Genomic DNA, 18,807 nt, shown 5'->3' on the forward strand with positions numbered 1-18,807 from the left:
GATTGCTTTGGGTAGTAGAATCATTTTCACAATGTTGATTCTTCCAATCCAAGAACATGGTATATCTCTCCATCTATTTATATCATCTTTAATTTCTTTCATCAGTGTCTTATAATTTTCGGAATAGAGGTCTTTTGTCTCCTTAGGTAGGTTTATTCCTTGATACTTTATTCATTTTGTTGCAGTGGTAAATAGGAGTGTTTTCTTAATTTCACTTTTAGATTTTTCATCATTAGTGTATAGGAATGCAAGAGATTTTTGTGCATTAATTTTGTATACTGCTATGTTACCAAATTCATTGATTAGCTTTAGCAGTTTTCTGGTAGCATTTTTAGGATTCTCTATGTATACTATCATGTCATCTGCAAACAGTGAGAGCTTTACTTCTTTGTTTCTACTTTGGATTCCTTTTATATCTTTTTCTCCTCTGATTGCTGTAGCTAAAACTTCCAAAACTATGTTGAATAATATTTGTGAGAGTGGGCAACCTTGTCTTGTTCCTGGTCTTAGTGGAAATGGTTTCAGTTTATCACCATTGAGGACGATGTTGGCTGTGAGTTTGTCATATATGGCCTTTGTTATGTTGAGGTAAGTTCACTCTATGCCTACTTTCTGGAGGGTTTTTATCATAAATGGGTGTTTAATTTTGTCGAAAGCTCTCTCTGCAACTATTGAGATGATCATATGGTTTTTCTCCTTCAATTTGTTAATGTGTATCACGTTGATTGATTTGCATATATTGAAGAATGCTTGCATTCCTGGGATAAACTCCACTTGATCATAGTGTATGATCTTTTTCATATGCTATTGGATTCTGTTTGCTAGTATTTTGTTGAGGAATTTTGCATCTTTGTTCATCAGTGATATTGGCCTCTAGTTTTCTTTCCTTGTGACTTCTTTGTCTGATTTTGGTATCAGAGTGATGGTGTACTTGTAGAATGAGTTTGGGAGTGTTCCTCCTTCTGCTATATGTTGAAACAGTTTGAGGAGGATAATTTTAACTCTTCTCTAAATGTTTGATAGAATTTGCCTGTGAAGCCATCTTGTCCTGGGCTGTTGTTTGTTGGAAGATATTTAATCACAGTCTCAATTTCAGTGCTTCTGATTGGTCTGTTCATATTTTCTATTTCTTCTTGGTTCAGTCTCAGCAGGTTGTGCATTTCTAAGAATTTGTCCATTTCTTCCAGGTTGTCCATTTTATTAGCATAGAGTTGCTTGTAGTAATCTCTCATGTCCTTTGTATTTCTGCCTTGTCAGTTGTTACTTCTCCTTTTTCATTCTAATTCTATTGACTTGAGACTTCTCCCTTTTTTTCTTGATAAGTCTGGCTAATGGTTTATCAGTTTACTTTCTCAAAGAACAAGCTTTTAGTTTTATTAATCTTTGCTATTGTTTCCTTCATTTCTTTTTCATTTATTTCTCATCTAATCTTTATGATTTCTTTCCTTCTGCTACCTTTGGGGCCTTTTGTTCGTCTTTCTCTAACTGCTTTAGGTGTAACGTTAGGTTGATTATTTGAGATGTTTCTTGTTTCTTAAAGTAGGATTGTATTGTTACAAACTTCCCTCTTAGAACTGCTTTTGCTTCATCCCATACATTCTGGGTCATCATTTATTTCTAGTTATTTTTTGATTTCCTCTGATTTCTTCAGTGATCTCTTGGTTACTAAGTAGTGTGTTGTTTAGCCTCCATGTGTTTTTATTTCTCACAGATGTTTTCCTGCAATTGATATCTATTCTCATAGCGGTGTGGTCAGGAAAGATACTTGATACAATTTCAATGTTCTTAAATTTACCATGGCTTGATTTGTGACCCAAGGTATGATCTATCCTGGATGTTCCATAAGCTCTTGAGAAGAATGTGTATACTGATGTTTTTGGATGGAATGTCCTATAAATATCAACTAAGTCCATCTTGTTTAATGTATCATTTAAAGCTTGTTTTTCCTTATTTATTTGCATTTTGGATGATCTGTCCATTGGTGAAAGTCGGGTGTTAAAGTCCCCTACTATGATTGTGTTACTGTTGATTTCCCTTTTTATGGCTGTTAGTATTTGCCTTATGATTTGATGTGCTCCTATGTTGGATGCATAAATATTTACAATTTTTATATCTTCTTCTGGGATCGATATCTTGATCATGATGTAGTGTCATTCTTTGTCTCTTGTAATAGTCTTTGTTTTAAAGTCTATTTTTGTGATATGAGAATTGCTCCTCCAGCTTTCTTTTGATTCCCATTTGCATTGAATATCTATTTCCATCCCCTCACTTTCAGTCTGTATGTTTCCCTAGGACTGAAGTGGGTCTCTTGTAGACTGCATATATATGTGTCTTGTTTTTGTGTCCATTCAGCCAATCTATGTCTTTTTGTCAAAGCATTTAATCCATTTACATTTAAGGTAATGATCGATATGTATGTTCCTATTACCATTTTCTCAATTGTTTTGCATTTATTATTGTAGGTCTTTTCCTTCTCTTGTGTTTCTGGCCTAGAGAAATTCCTTTAGCATTTGTTGTAAAGCTGGTTTGGTGGTGCTGAATTCTCTTAGCTTTTGCTTGTCTGTAAAGCTTTTAATTTCTCCATCAAATCTGAATGAGATCCTGGCTGGGTAGAGTAATCTGGGTTGTAGTTTTTTCTCCTTCATCACTTTAAACATGTCCTGCCACTCCCTTCTAGCCTACAGAGTTTCTGCTGAAAGATCAGCTGTTAATATTATGGGGATTCCCTTGTGTGTTATTTGTTGTTTTTCTCATGCTGCTTTTAATATTTTTTCTTTGTATTTAATTTTTGGTAGTTTGATTAATATGTGGCTTGGCGTGTTTCTCCTTGGATTTTTGCAGAGTTTCTGCTGAAAGATCAGCTGTTAACCTTATGGAGAGTCCCTTGTATGTTATTTGTTGTTTTTCCCTTGCTGCTCTTAATATTTTTTTCTGTATTTAATTTTTGATAGTTTGATTAATATGTGGCTTGGCGTGTTTCTCCTTGGATTTATCCTGTATGGGACTCTCTGTGCTTCCTGGACTTGATTAACTATTTCCTTTCCCATATCAGGGAAATTTTCAACTATAACTTCTTCAAATATTTTCTCAGTCCCTCTTTTTTTCTCTTTTTCTTCTGGACCCCTATAATTTGAATGTTGGTGCATTTAATGTTGTCCCAGAAATCTCTGATACTCTCCTCAATTATTTTCTTCTTTTCGCTTTATTCTTCTCTGCAGTAGTTATTTCCACTCTTTCATCTTCCAGGTCACTTATCCGTTCTTCTGCCTCAGTTATTCTGCTATCGATCCCTTCTAGAGAATTATTAATTTCATTCATTGTGTTGTTCTTAACTGGTTTTTTGCCCTTTAGTTCTTCTATGTCTTTGGTAAACATTTTTTGTATTTTCTCCATTCTATTTCCAAGATTTTGGATCATCTTTACTATCATTTTTCTGAATTGTTTTTCAAGTAAACTGCCTGTTTCCCCTTAATTTGTTAGGTCTGGTTGGTTTTTGCCTTGCTACTTCATCTGCTTTGTGTTTCTCTGTCTTCTCATTCAGATTAACTTACTGTGTTTGGGGTCTCCTTTTCACAGGCTGCAGGTTCGTAATTTCCGTTGGTGTTAATGTCGGTCCCCAGTGGCTAAGATTTGTTCAGTGGGTTGTGTAGGCTTCCTGGTGGAGGGGACTGGTGCCTGTGTTCCGGTGGATGATGCTAGATCTTGTCTTTCTTGTGGGCTGGTCCACGTCTGGTGGTGTGTTTTGGGGTGTCTGTCACCTTATTATGATTTTAAGCAGCCTCTATGCTAATGGATGATGTGGTGTTCCTGTCTTGCTAATTGTTTGGCACAGGGTGCCCAGGACTGTAGTTTGCTCATCATTGAGTGGAGCTGGGTCTTGGCGTTGAGATGGAGATCTGTGGGAGATTTTTGCCATTTTATATTACATGGAGCTAGAAGGTCTCTTGTGGACCTGTGCCCTGAACTTGGCTCTCCAACCACAGTAGCACAGCCCTGATGCCTGCTGCAGCACCAAGATCCTGTCCTCTACACGACTCAGAATGAAAGGGAGGAAAAGAATGAAAGAAAGAAAGAAAGAAGAAAATAAAATGAAATAAAGTTATTAAAAATATAATTATTAAGAAAAAAATTTAATTAAAAATAATTTTAATTAAAAAAATATGACAGAAACCTAGGATAAATGGTAAAAGCTATGCTCTACAGACAAATTCATCCACAGAAGCATACACGTACACACACACATAAAGAGAAAAGGGGAAAAAATATGTATATCATTGCTCCCAAAGTCCACCTCCTCAATTTGGGATGATTTGTTGTCTATTTAGGTATTCCACAGATGCAACGTACTTCAAGTTGATTGTGGAGATTTGATCCGCTGCTCCTGGGGCTGCTGGTAGAAATTTCCCTTTCTCTTCTTTCTTTGCTCAACTCCAGGGGTTCAGCTTTGGATTTGGCCCCGCCTCTGCCTGTAGGTCGCCTGAGGGCATCTGTTATTTACTCAGACAGGACGAGGTTAAAGGAGCAGCTGATTCAGCTCTGGCTCACTCAGGCCAGGGCTATGGAGGGGTATGGATGCGGGGGTAGCCTCCTGCAGCAGAGGCAGGCATGACACTGCACCAGCGTGAGGCCGGCCCTGCATTCTCCCGGGGAAGTTGTCCCTGGATCTCGGAACCCTGGCAGTGGCAGGCTGCACAGGCTCCTGCGAGGGACGTTGTGGATAGTGATCTCTGCTTGCACACATGCTTCTTGGTGGCGGCAGCAGCAGCCTTAGCATCTCATGCCCATCTCTGGGGTCTGTGCTGATAGCCGCGGATCACACTCGTCTCTGGAGCTCCTTTTAGCAGCACGCTTAATCCCCTCTTGGCGCACCAGGAAACAAAAGAGGCAAGAAAAAGTCTCTTGACTCTTCGGCAGCTCTGCACCCATCTCTGGAGCTCCTTTAAACAGTGCACTTAATCCCCTCTCCTTGCACACCAGGAAGCAAAGGGAAGAAAATGTCTCTTGCCTCTTTGGCAGCTCCAGACTTCTCCCGGACTCCCTCCCGGTTAGCCGTGGTGCACTAGCCCCTTCAGGCTGTGTTCGCACTGTCAGACCTCTCCCTGCGATCTGACCCGAAGCCCAAGCCTAAGCTCCCAGCGCCCGCCCGTCCTGGCGGGTGAGCAGACAATCCTCTCGGGCTGGTGAGTGCTGGTCGGCACCGATCTTCTGTGCGGGAATATCTCTGCTTTGCCCTCCGCACCCTGTTACTGTGCTCTCCTTTGAGGCTCCGAAGCTTCCCCCTCTGCCACCCGCAGTCTCCACCCATGAAGGGGCTTCTAGTGTGTGAAAACCTTTCCTCCTTCACAGCTCCCTCCCCCTGGTGCAGGTCCCATCCCTAGTCTTTTGTCTCCGTTTTTTCTTTTTTCTTTTGTCCTACCCAGGTACATGGGGGAGTTTCTTGCGTTTTGGGAAGTCTGAGGTCTTCTGCCAGCGTTCAGTGGGTGTTCTATAGGAGCAGTTCCACGTGTAGATATATTTCTGATGTATCTGTGGGGAGGAAGGTGATCTCCACATCTTACTCTTCCGCCATCTTCTCTGTCCTCCCCAAATTCTCCATTTTTAAAGGTGTGTTTTTTGCTAATTATAGAATTCTTGTATTAGAAAAATATTAGAAAAATGATACTTTGAGGATGTTATCTCACTGTCTTCTGACCTTCTGTATTCCAGATGAGAAATAAGCTTTAAATCTTATTGAAGATATCTTTCACTTAATACATCATATTCTCTTGTTAAATCAAGATTTTATCTTTGTCTTTGAGGTTTTCTTGGCTTTACTGAGGTATAAATGACAAAAATTGTACATATTTAAGGTGGAAAACTTGATATTTTCACATATGTATACACTGAAATTATCACCACAACCAACCTAAATAACATATTCTTCACCTCACATAATCAACTTTTTGTGGTGAAAAGAATTAAGATTTATATTCCTAGCAAATTTCATGTATTCAATACAGCATTGTTAACCATAGTCACTGTGCTGTACATTAAATCTCCAGAACTTATTCACCTTGCCCAATTGAAACTTCGTGTCATTTAACAAATATTTCCCCATTTTCCCCAACCCCGAAACCCTGGCAACCACCATTTTACTCTGTGCTTCTGAGTTCAACTATTTTAGGTTCTGCATATAAGTGAGATTATGCAATACTTGTCTTTCTGTGTCTGGCTTATTTTACTAGCATAATATCCTCCAGTTTCACCCATATCATGGCAAATGGCAGAATTTGCCTTTATTTTAAGGCAGAAATATAGTTCCATTGTGTGTGAGTATACATAAAGTGAAAATATCATATTTTACATTTTATTTATCCATTCATCTGTTGATATACTTTAGGTGGTTTTCATATCTTGGCTATGATGATTAATGCTGCAATGAAATGAGAGTGCAAATATCTCTTTGAAATGCTGATTTCATTTCCTTTGGTTATATGGCCAGATGTGGGATTTCTGGATCATTTGGTAGTCCTATTTTTAAATTTTTGAAGAACCTCTGTACTGTTTTCCATAGTGGCTGTACCAATATACACTCCCACCAACAGTGGACAAGTGTTCCCTTTTCTCCCCATCCTTACTACCACTTATTACCTTTTCTTTTTCTTTTGATGATAACCATCTTAACAGGTGTGAAGTGAAAATTAACTGTGGTTTTGATTTGCATTTCACTGATGATTAGTAATGTTGAGGACTTTTTCATATATTTGTTAGCCTTTTGTATGTTTTCTTTGGAGAAATATCTATTCATGTCCTTTGTTAATTTTAATCATTTTTTTGTATTGAGTTGTATGAGTTTCTTATGTATTTCAGATATTAACCCCTTGACAGACATGTGGTTTACAAATATTTTTCCCATTCCAAAGATCACCTTTTCACTCTGTTGATTGTTTCTCTTGTTCTCAGATGCTTTTTAGTTTAAGGCAAACTAGATAAACCATCTGCTTTGATGATCTATCCATTATAGAGTAGGGTATTAAAGTATCCTACAATTATTGTATTTCTGTCTATTTAGCCCATCAGATACATCAGTGTTTGCTTTATGTATTTAGGTGCTTTCCTATTGGGTACATATATATTTATAATCGCCATGTCTTCCTTTTAATTTGACCCTTTTTTCATTGTATAATGACTTTCTGTGTCTCTTGTGATGGTTTTTAACTTAGTATATTTTGTCTTATAGAAGTATAACCACCCTGCTATCTTTTATCTACCATTTGCATGGAATAACATCCTCTAGCCCTTTACTTTCAGCCTATCTGTCTCCTTAAATATAAAGTAAGTCTTCTGTAGAGAGCATGTAGTTAATGCATTCAGCCACTCTGTCTTTTGATTGAGTTTAGCCCATTCACATTTAAAGTAATTACTAGGTAAAAACAAGGCACTACTGAATAGAACAGGGAACTATATTCAATATCTTGTAATAACCTATAATGCAAAAGAATCTGAATATATATATATACACACATATGTAAAACTGAATCACTTTGCTGTACCTCAGAAACTAACATGACATTGTAAACCAACTATCTTCAATTAAGAAATAATATATATTAGGAAAACAAAAAAAGTAATTATTGATAGGTAAAGACTTTGCATTGCTATTTTGTTAATTTTTTGTCTGTTTTTTGTAGTTCTCTCGTTCCTTTCTTCTCCTGTTGTCTTTCTTTGTGGTTTGATGATGTATATTTACTGGTGTGCTTTTATTCTTTTCTTTCTATCTTTTGCATATCTACTGTATTTTTTGTTACTATGGGTTTCACATCAAATATTTTAGTTATAGTAGTCTGTTTTAAGCAAATAATAACTAACTTAGATTATATATAGAAACACTTTACTTCCCCTCACAAACTTTATGTAATTTGTATTAGAGTTTACTTTTTTATACATATTGTGTTTCTACTAACAAATTTCTTTGGTTATCATGATTCTTACTGCTTTGGTCTTTTAAATTAAATACTGGTGTTAACAATGAGTATTCTACCATTGGAGCATGAAAATAGTCTGTATTTGTCTTTTTTTAAACATCTTTATTGGAGTGTAATTTCTTTACAATGGTGTGTTAGTTTCTGCTTTATAACAAAGTGAATCAGTTATACATATACATATGTGTATTTGTCTTTATGTTTACTTTAATCAGTTATATTTATACTTTCATATGTTGTTGTCTAGCATCTTTTTGGTTTCAAGTTGAACTCCCTTGAGCAATTTTTTTCCCTTGAGCAATTATTGCAAGGCAAGTCTAGTGGTGATAAACTCCCTTAGTTTTTTTTCTCTCTGTGAAAGTCTTAACCTGTCTTTTATTCATAAAGGACAGTTTTGTCAGGTAATGTATTCTTGGTGGCAGTCATTTTCTTTCAGTACTTTGAATATATCCCACTCTCTCCTCTCCTGCAATGCTTTTGCTGAGAAATCCACTGATATTCTTGGCGGGGGGGGTTCCTTTGTAGATAACAAGTCAATTTCCTTGTGCTGTTTTCAAAATTCTTTCTTTGTCTTTGACTTCTGATAATTGAATTATAATGTGTCTTGGTGTAGACCTCTTTGAGTTCAATATATTTAGAAACTTCTGTCTAAATATTAATATTTCATTAATCAAGATGGCCATTTCCCTGCTTAGAATTGTGAAGTCTTCAGACATCACTTTTTAAATAAGCTTTCAGCCCCACTGTCTCTTTCTTCTCCTTCTGGGATTCCCTTTATGCACGTATTACTACACTCAATGATGCTGCATGAATTCTGTATTCATTCTTCACTTTTTTTTCACTCTCTTTTTAAATATTATTTTTGCTTCTCTGACTGGTTAATTTGAAATGACCTGTCTTTGAGATTGCTGATTCTTACTTTTGCATGATTGAGTCTGCTATTGAGGCCTCTCTTTCATTTTTCAATTGAGTTGTTATATTCTTCCATTTTAGAATTTGGTTTTTTTAATGGTTTCTATTTCTTTATTAAATTTCTCATTTTGTTCATGTATTGTCTTCTTGATTTTATTTAATCTATCTCTGTCCTGTTGTAGTTCATTGAGCTTTTTAAGGCAACTGTTTTGAATCCATTGTCAAGCAGTTCATGGATCTCCACTTCTTTAAGGTCAGTTATTGGAGCTTTATTCACTGTCTTTGATGGTGTCATGTTTGTCTGACTCTTTATGATCTGTGTAATCTTGCTTTGATGTCAATACATTGGAAGGTGCAGACACCTCTTTCAGTCTTTAAAGACGGCGTTTTACATGTAAAGATCTCCTGCTGGGTCCCTAAAGTAATGAGACTACTTCCAGGATCACAGTTGTTTGGGGCTGGAGCCAGGTAACAATTTTGCTGCTGGGTCCACAATTTGGTCTGTGATTGATGGACGTGTTACCAAGGGCATAATTTCTGCCATGTTTCCTGGCAGATGGAACTGCTTCTTGAACTGTGGTCTAGTGGGAATGTAGCCCCAGAATTGGTTACAGCGCCTATTCTGGGTCTGCAGTTAAGTTGACAGGCAGCAGGCCTGTTACCAGGGATGCAGACAGGTATGGATCATGCCATGTCCCTGGACAGGCTCTTGCCAGGTCCTTGTATATGGCGATAAATAATATGGACAAGTAGAACGAGGTAAAGGGTATCAGAAATAAGGAGTGGGGAATGACATCAGCATCATGGTAGCATAAGACATCCCTCCTTTTTGTTCCCCCTTTTAACAACTAACTAAACATCCATACACAAACTAAAGTGTCTCTGTGGAGGCTGCAAGACCCAGCACCATACACCAGGGGACCTGAGTAGATTCTTATCCACCTGTGCATCTTGTGGTAGGTATACAGACCTCAGTATGAGATGTCGAACCAGTGGAGCCAGCAAACTTGCCCCAACCTCTCCCAGCTACAGTCAGGGGTGACCTGGGCAGATAACCATGTATGAGAGAGAATTTGAAGAAATTCAGCCTTCCCAAGGGGAGATTTCATCATGACATTACAGCTAAAAGAAATATCAGTTTGGACACAGTGGTGGGGGGAAGAGGAAATTTGACAACACTATCCATGCTCCATGAGAACACAGTGTGGTGAGACTTAACTAATTAGCAGTGACCTTCTATGGGGGAAAAGAATAGCAGTGAATGAATGCCCAGCTATCCCAGCTGTGTGAAATACTGCTGGAGAAAATTGTTTCTCTCTAACACCACCTGGAGTACTAAGTCAGGATCTCCACAACTGGGGTTAGGTGGGATATCAGAAAAAGGCAGAGAATACTATCAAAAGGTATTAAAAAGATATGTTTTTTGCTAACAAAACTCAGGATTTCAGCAAGAAGTTTACTCACAAACTTCTACAAGAATCTCACCTAAGGATCACACAACTGGGCCTGTGGGTAACACCAATATCCCAAATACTAAAAACACACTTTCCCTCACACTGCAGCTGGCTCATTGTGCATGTTTCTGAGTGCTACACAAGAGCAAGTCCACTAAACAGAATGCTATCCAAAAAACAAACCAGAATCTGTGGGCAAGGGAGAAACCACATAAATTAGTTATAGTGCCACCTTCTGGGAAGTAAAAGAGAGGTTTCCAGCAAATAGTCTGGTGAGTGCTAAGAAATAAAGACATAAAGCCTTAAAGAATTCTGCCACAAGAGGAAGCAAGAAAAATGGACCAAGTGGACTCATACAAGGGCAGAGAAAAATCTCAGATATAATACCACCAATGAACAAGATGCTTCATCTGATGGCAGTTAGTAAAGATTTAAGGAGGTGTCTGCTACTTCAAATGTAAAGGTAGCAACATAACACTACAAGGGACATGAAAATCAAGTAAAAATATTATCTCCAACAGATAACAATAATTACCGAATAACTGAGTCAAAAGCATAGAATTTTATAATCTAGGTAATAAAAAAATCAAAACATCTGTTTTGAAGAAAGTCAATGAGCTACAAGAAAACTCAGAAAGGCAATTAACTAAATCATAAAAAAAATACAAGTTCAAAAAGAGATGTTTACAAAGAGATAGAAATCATAAGAAAAGAACCAAGCAAAAGTTCTAGAGTGAAAGAACTCAATGAATCAAATGAAAAATGCAATAAAGAGCATCTGTGATAGAGTAGAATAAATGGAAGACAGAATAAATTAACTAGAGGACAGGGATTTAAAAATGACCCAAGCAGAGAAGAACAAAAACAACCAAAAATAAATGAAAAATAATAAAGAAAACTTATGTGATTAATGAGAATTCCTTAAAATAATAAATAACAGAGTAATCAGGGTTCCAAAAGTAGAAGAGAGGAAAATAGGGGGCCAGAAAGTTTATTTAAAGAAAAATTGCTAAGATCTCCCCAAACCTAGGGAGAAATATGGACATCCAAGTTCACAAAGCTAATAGTCACCTTATTATCTCAACAAAAGAATACCTTCTCCAAGACATACTGAAACTGTCAAAAATCAAAGATAAAGAGGGAATTTTAAAAGTGGCCAGAGGAAAAGAATTTGTATCCTACAATGGAACTCCCATTAGGGTATCCATAGATTTCTGAGCAGAACCCTTACAGGCCAAGAGAGAGTGGAATGACATATTCAAAGTTTTGAAAGAAAAAAATCACTGGACAAAAATGCTGGCAATATATACGTGGAAGCTATTCTTCAGATATGAAGGAGAAATAAACACCCTCCTAGTTCATCACCACTACACCTGCCTTGAAATAAATGCTGAAATGAGTTATTCAACATGAAATGAAAAGATGATAATTAGTAACATGAATGCATATGAGAGTATACCTTCCATGGATAAAGGTAAATATACAGTCAGATTTAGAAGGCTCTAATAGTGTAATAGGATGGTGTGTTAACAACTTAACTATAGTATAAAGGATAAAGGAATAGCTTATTAAAATTATTATAGCTAATAAAATTCGTTAATAAATACATAATGTAAAAGAGGTAAATAGTGACCTCAGAAATATTAAAGGAGCAGAGTAAAAGAGTGGAGTTTTGTAAGAAATTGAAGTTAAGTTGCTATCAGCTGGAAATGAATGTTTTATCTATAAGATATTTTATGTAAGCCTCATGGTAACCACAACACAAAAACCTAGACTGGATTCACAGATGATAAAGAAAGGTAAGACAGAGCAAACAACCACATAAAGTCACCAACTTAAAAACATAGGCAGTGACATAGGAAAAAAGAAACAATGGAAATACAAAACACCCAGAAAGCAATTAATAAGATGACATTATATTATATAACTGTAATTACTCTAAATATAATGAATCAAATTCACCAATGAAAGGGCATGGAGTGACTGGATGGTTAAAAAAAAAAGAAGAGTCAACTATATGCTGCCTACAGGAGATCCACTTCAGTTTTAAGAACACACATAGACTGAATATGAAGGAATGGAAAACAATAAGTTATGCAAGTGGAAACCAAAAGACAGCCAAGGATAGCTATATTTCTATCAAATAAAACAGACTTTAAGCCAAAAATGGTAATGAGAGATAAAGAAGGTCATTATATAATGATAAATGTATCAATTCATCAAGAAGATATAGCAATCATAAAAATGCACACACACAGCATAGTAGAGCCTAAATATATCAAGTAAATACTAACAGATCTGAAGGGAGAGATGGACAAAAGTACAATAATAGTAGGGGACTTAAATACCCTACTTTCAGCAATAGATAGATCATTTAGACAGAAAAGCAACAATGAAACATTGGACTTCAATGATACATTAGACCAAATGAACATAAAAGACATTTAAAGAACATTTTATCCAATAGCAGTAAAATACACACTCTTCTCAAGTGCACATTAAACATTCTCCAGGTTAGATCTTATGATAGGACACAAACAAGTCTTAGCTAATTGAAGAAATTGAAATCATGCTAAGCATTTTTTTTTCTAAATACAATGGTAGGAAACTAGAAATAAATAACAAGAGGAATCTGGAAATTTTACAAGGATATGGAAAATAAACAGGAAAATGAACAACACACTGCTGAACAGCCAATAGGTCAAAGAAGGATCAAAAGGGAAATTATTAAAAAATTGAAACAAATAAAAATGGAAACACAATATACCAAAACCCATCAGATGCTACAAAAACAGTTCTGAAAGGGAAGTTATAATAATAAATGCTTATATTTTTACAAAATCTCAAATAAACAACCTAACGTGACACCTCAGAGAAATAAAAACAGAAAAACAAACTAAGCCCAAAGTTAGCAGAAGAAAGGAAATAACACAGAAAAAAACAGAAATAAATGAATTTGGGAACAGGAAAACAATAGAGAACATCAACAAAACTAAGAACTGCTTTTGAACAAAATTGAAAAAAATACTTTGGATAGACTAAGAAAAAGGAGAGTCAATAAATAAAATCATCAATGAAAAAGTAGACATTACAACTAATACTACAGAAATATATAGGATTATAAAGACTACTATGAAGATTTATGTGCTGACAAATTGCATAACTTGCAAGAAATGGATAAATTCCTAGAAACATACAACCTACCAAACCTGAATCAAAAATACATAGAAAATCTGAACAACTCATAATGGGTAAGGAGGTTGAATCAGTAATCAAAAACTCCCCAACATAGAAAAGCTCAGGACTAGATAGCTTCACTGAATTCTACAGCCTTTAAAAAAAACTAATTCCAATTCATTTAAAACACTTTCAACAAATAGAAGAGGAAGGAACACTTCCAAACTAATTATTTGAGGCCAGTATAACCCTAATACCAAAGCCATACAAGGACACTATAAGAAAAGATAAACTATAGACCGATATCCCTGATGAATAGATGTAAATATTCTCAATGAAATAATCTCAAACCAAATTTAATGACACATTAAGATAATTATACACCGTGACTAAGTGAGATTTATTCCTGGGATACAAAGATGTTTCAAAACATACACAAATCAGTAAGTATTATATAGCTCATTAATAGAATGAAAGATAAAAATTATAGGATCCTCTCAGTAGATGCATAAAAAGCATTTGACAAAATACAACATTCTTTCATGAGGAAAAAAAAACTTTCAACAAAATGGGTATAAAAGAAACATACCTCAACATAATAAAGGTCATATATGGAAAACACACAGCTAACATCATATCCAATGGTGAAAGTGTGAAAGCTTTTCACTTAAGATCAGGAACAAGACAAGTGTGCCAACTCTCACACTCAATATAGTACTGGAAGTCCTAGCTAGAACAATCAGGTAAGACTAAGAAATAAAATGTACCCAAATAAAAAATAAAGAAGTAAAATTGTCATTATTTGCAGATGACATGATCTTAAACATAGAAAAACCTAAAGACTAAACCAAAAGCTGTTGGAATTGATCAACAAATTCAGTGTAATTGCAGGATATAAATTCAACATGCAGACATCAGTTGCATTTTTATGTACTAATAATGAAACATTCGAAAAAGAAATAAAACTCTTCCATTAACAAGAGCATCAAGGGACTTCCCTGGTGGTCCAGTAGGTAAGAATCCATGCTCTCAATGTAGGGAGCCCAGGTTTGATCCCTGGGCAGGGAACTAAATCCCACATGCATGCCACAATTAAGAGTCTGCATGCTGCAACTTAGAAGTCTGCATGCTGTAACTAAGAAGACTGCATGCAACAAGTAAGAGTCCATGTGCCTCGACTAAGACCCAGTGCAGCCTAAATAAATAAATAAATAAATAAATAAATAAATAAATATATATTTTTTTAAATCGCATCAAAAAGAGTAAAGTTCTTAGGGATAAATTTATCCAAGGAAGTTAAAGATCTGTATGATGAAAATTACAAGACCTTGTTGAATGAAATTGCAAAAGAAAAATTAAATGGTAAGATATCACATTGTCATGGATCAGAAGAATTAATATTGTTACAATGTTCATGCTACCCAAAACCATATATAAATTCAATGAAATCAGTATCAAAATTCCAAAGGAATTTTTCACATAAATAGAAAAAAAACAATTATGTGTATGGAACCACAAAAGCTGATGAATAGCCAAAGCAATCCTGAGAAGAACAAAACTAGACACATCACACTTCCTGATTTAAAACTATGTTATAAAGCTATAGTAATAAAAACTGTATGGTACTGGCATAAAAGTAGACCCAAAAACCAATTGAACAGAGAGCCCAGAAGTAAATACCAAGATATACAGTCAACTAACATTTGACAAGGAAGCAAACAACACTCATTGGGAAAGGAGAGTCTCTTCAACAAATGGTGCTGAAAAAACTGGATAATGACATACAGAAAAATGAGATTGGGTCCCTATATTCTACCACTCACAAAAATTAGCTTGAAATGGATTAAAGACTTAAACATAAGACCTGATACCATAAAACACGTAGAAGAAAAATATACACAAGAAGTTTCTTGACATTGATCTTGCCAATGATATTTTTAGTGATGACTTCAAAAGCATAAGCAATAAAAGCAAAAATCAAACTGCAACTACATCAAACTAAAAGCTTCTGCACAAGAAAAGAGACATTCAAAACAATAATAAGGCAACCTACATAATTGGAGAAAATATTTGAAAACCATGTATCAGATAAGGGGTTATTATATCCAAAATATATAAAGAACTCACACAATTCAATAACAAAAAAAAACAATCTGATTTAAAAATGGGTAGAGAAACTGAGCAGATATTCTTCCAAAGAAGACATCCAAATAGCCAAAAGGTACATGAAAAGATGCTCATATTACTTATCATCAATGAAATGCAAATCAAAGACACACACCTGATAAAATGGCTTTCATCAAGAAGACAAGAGATAACAAGTATGGTAAGGATGTGGAGAAAAGGGAAACCTAGTACAATGTAGGAATGGACATTGGTGCAGCCACTATAGAAGACAGTATGGAGGGTTCACAAAAATTAAAAATAGAACTATCATATAATCTAGAAATTCCACTACTGGGTATATATCCAAAGGGAACAAAAGCAGGATATTGAAGAGATACCTGCACTCCCATATTTATTGCAGCATTATTCACAATAACCAGGATATGGAAACAACCCAAATATCTGTAAACAAATGAATGGATAAAGAAGATATGATTATATATATATATATATATATATATATATATATATATATATACCTTTATCTCTAGCTATACATATAGCTATACAATTGACTACTATTCACCAAAGGAAGGAAATTCTTCCATTTGCAACAACTAAGCCAGGTAAGGGCAGTATGAGAATAGAGATAAGTCAGACAGAGAAAGACAAATACTGTATGATATCAATTATATGTGGAATAAAACAGAGAGAATGGTGGAGCTGGCAGTGAGATAATTGGGGAGATGTTGTAGCTAGTAGATAAATAAGTCCTGGAGATCTAATGCACAGCATAGTGATTATATATAATAATACTGTATTATAAAATTCAAAGTTGCTAAGAGACATGATCTTAATTGTTCTCACCACAAATCAGAAGTAATAATTATGTGAAATTATAGAGATGTTAGCTAATGCTGTTATGGTAATCACATTGCCATATATAAATACAACAAATCAACACACTGTAAATGTTAAACTTATACAATGTTATATGTCATCACATCTCAAAAAATAAAAATTTCAGAAATAAAATTAGAGGAAGAATTGCAATTTTTAACAGTATAATCAAGGAAGACCTAACTTGAAAGGTAACATTTAAACATAAACTTGATGGAGATGAGGTAGTAATTTATGCAGATATATTGGGAAAAACTTGTCCAAGCAGAAGACACAACCAGTGCAAAGGACGTGAGGTGGGAGCAGGCTTAATATGTTCAAGGAAGATTAAGGAGGTCATTGTGGCAAGAGAATAATGGATGAGAGGAAAAGTAATAGGAGATGAAATTAGAGAGGTACAGCGAACTTTTATTTTGCAAGGATTACTCTGGCTGCTGATTGGAGAAGAGACTTCAGATGTGCAATGACATAGGCAAGGAAACCAGTTAGCAGGCTGCTACAAAAATTCAAGTGAGAGTTGATGGTAACATGAACAAAGTAGATAGTGAGAAGTGGTCAGACTAGATATATTTTGAAGATGAACTAATGTGGGACATGAATATAACAGAGGAATCAAGGATGAATGTAAGGTTTGAGGTATGAGCAACTGGAAGGCTGAAACTGCCATTAACCAAGGCAAAAATGATTGCAGAGCAATTTAGGGGGCAAGGGAGAAATCAGATATTTATTTTTAGATGTGTTAAGTTTCATATGAGTATTAGACATTCATATATATATGTATACATATGTGTGTAATTTGGGGAAAGTTTTGGGCTGAATATATAATTTTTTAGTAATCAGCATAGATACAATATTTAAAATCATGAGAAAAAAATGAGATCACCAAGTTAGGGGAGTACAGAAACAGAAGAAAAGAGAACCAAGAACTGAGCCCTAGGGTACTTCTTACAAATGTCACATAGATAGTAAGTGATGTACCTCTAATTGGAAAAGACATATGCCTAATTCCAAAGTCTGTGTTCTTATCTAGTGAGATATAAAACCACTATATAAAGTTAGGTTCTATAGCATAGGTAATAATCAAGCCTGGCACCTATATAGTAAGAGTAGTAAAATAACTTTATTTTCTTAAAACACTATTTTCCTTTATGCGCTAGGTCAAAAAACTTATGTAAATAGTTTCTGGAAGAAAAAAAAATACATACACATAAATACAATGAATAGAGCAGTTGTGAGCAACAAGTAATTACACACTTTTACATAATTAACTCAATAAAGTTATTTGGGAACAGTTTCTTGTTCTAATGATTGGTTTTCACCATGACCTTTCCATCATTTCTGATCCTACACTTCTTTTGTAGAAACTGAAAAACCTATTAAAATAGTACTGGCCCTAACATCAAGAATATTTCAGAATGATAGCTGAAAGGAACTTGTTATCTCACCCTGCTGAGGTTTGGTGGCACAGCAACTACTAAATGATATATAATGACACTCAATGGCAATTGAATTAAGAAATTATTTCTACTGCATTAAAAATTGTGTCATAACAAAATAGACATTTAACAGGATGAGATAAGGAAAATAATATCAGAACAACTCTGAATTAAAATTCATAATTGGGGTAATTTCTACAGTGTCTATTAAAACGTCAGCAATTGAAAAATGAAAAACACTTGGACAACTTAAATGGTTTGACAAAGGCTTTAATAAAAAATGCTCACACACATGAGTGTGTGTCATGAGGCATAAATACCAGAATATTTCTAATGTATTTTAGCTATAACTTTGAGGCAAAGCAATTACAGTGATTCTTCTGTATGAAGGTGAGAGTGCCAGAAGTATTAAATGTATAGATCAAGCAGCAGTGTAGAAGCCAATAATACTAATTAATACATAGTGTTTATCATGCTTACTATGTAAAATTCCTATATATTAATGTTCTCATTTATTTCCCACAATGAGCTCAGAAGGGCTATTCAAATGACTTTTTATGGATGAGGAAACTGAGGTTCAGAAAAAGTAAATAACTTCCTAGCAAAGCCACAGCTACTATTTGACCTCAGCTGGTTTAACTTCAATACCTTAACTATCAAATAGTATACTTCCCAATGTTATGGTGAAAACAGTTGGATAGTTCTACCCCTATATGAAATACAACCCAAGAATTCTTATGTTCAATTAGGATTAAGTTGACTGAGTAATAGAGACTTAAAAAATGGCTTAATTAAGTTAGAGGTTTATTTTTCTCTTAATTGAAAGTGTGACTATATGCAGTCCAAAGCTCGTATGGCAGC

The sequence above is a fragment of the Physeter macrocephalus genome, chromosome 21 (genome assembly GCF_002837175.3).
Source record: "Physeter macrocephalus isolate SW-GA chromosome 21, ASM283717v5, whole genome shotgun sequence".
NCBI classification, from domain to species: domain Eukaryota; kingdom Metazoa; phylum Chordata; class Mammalia; order Artiodactyla; family Physeteridae; genus Physeter; species Physeter macrocephalus.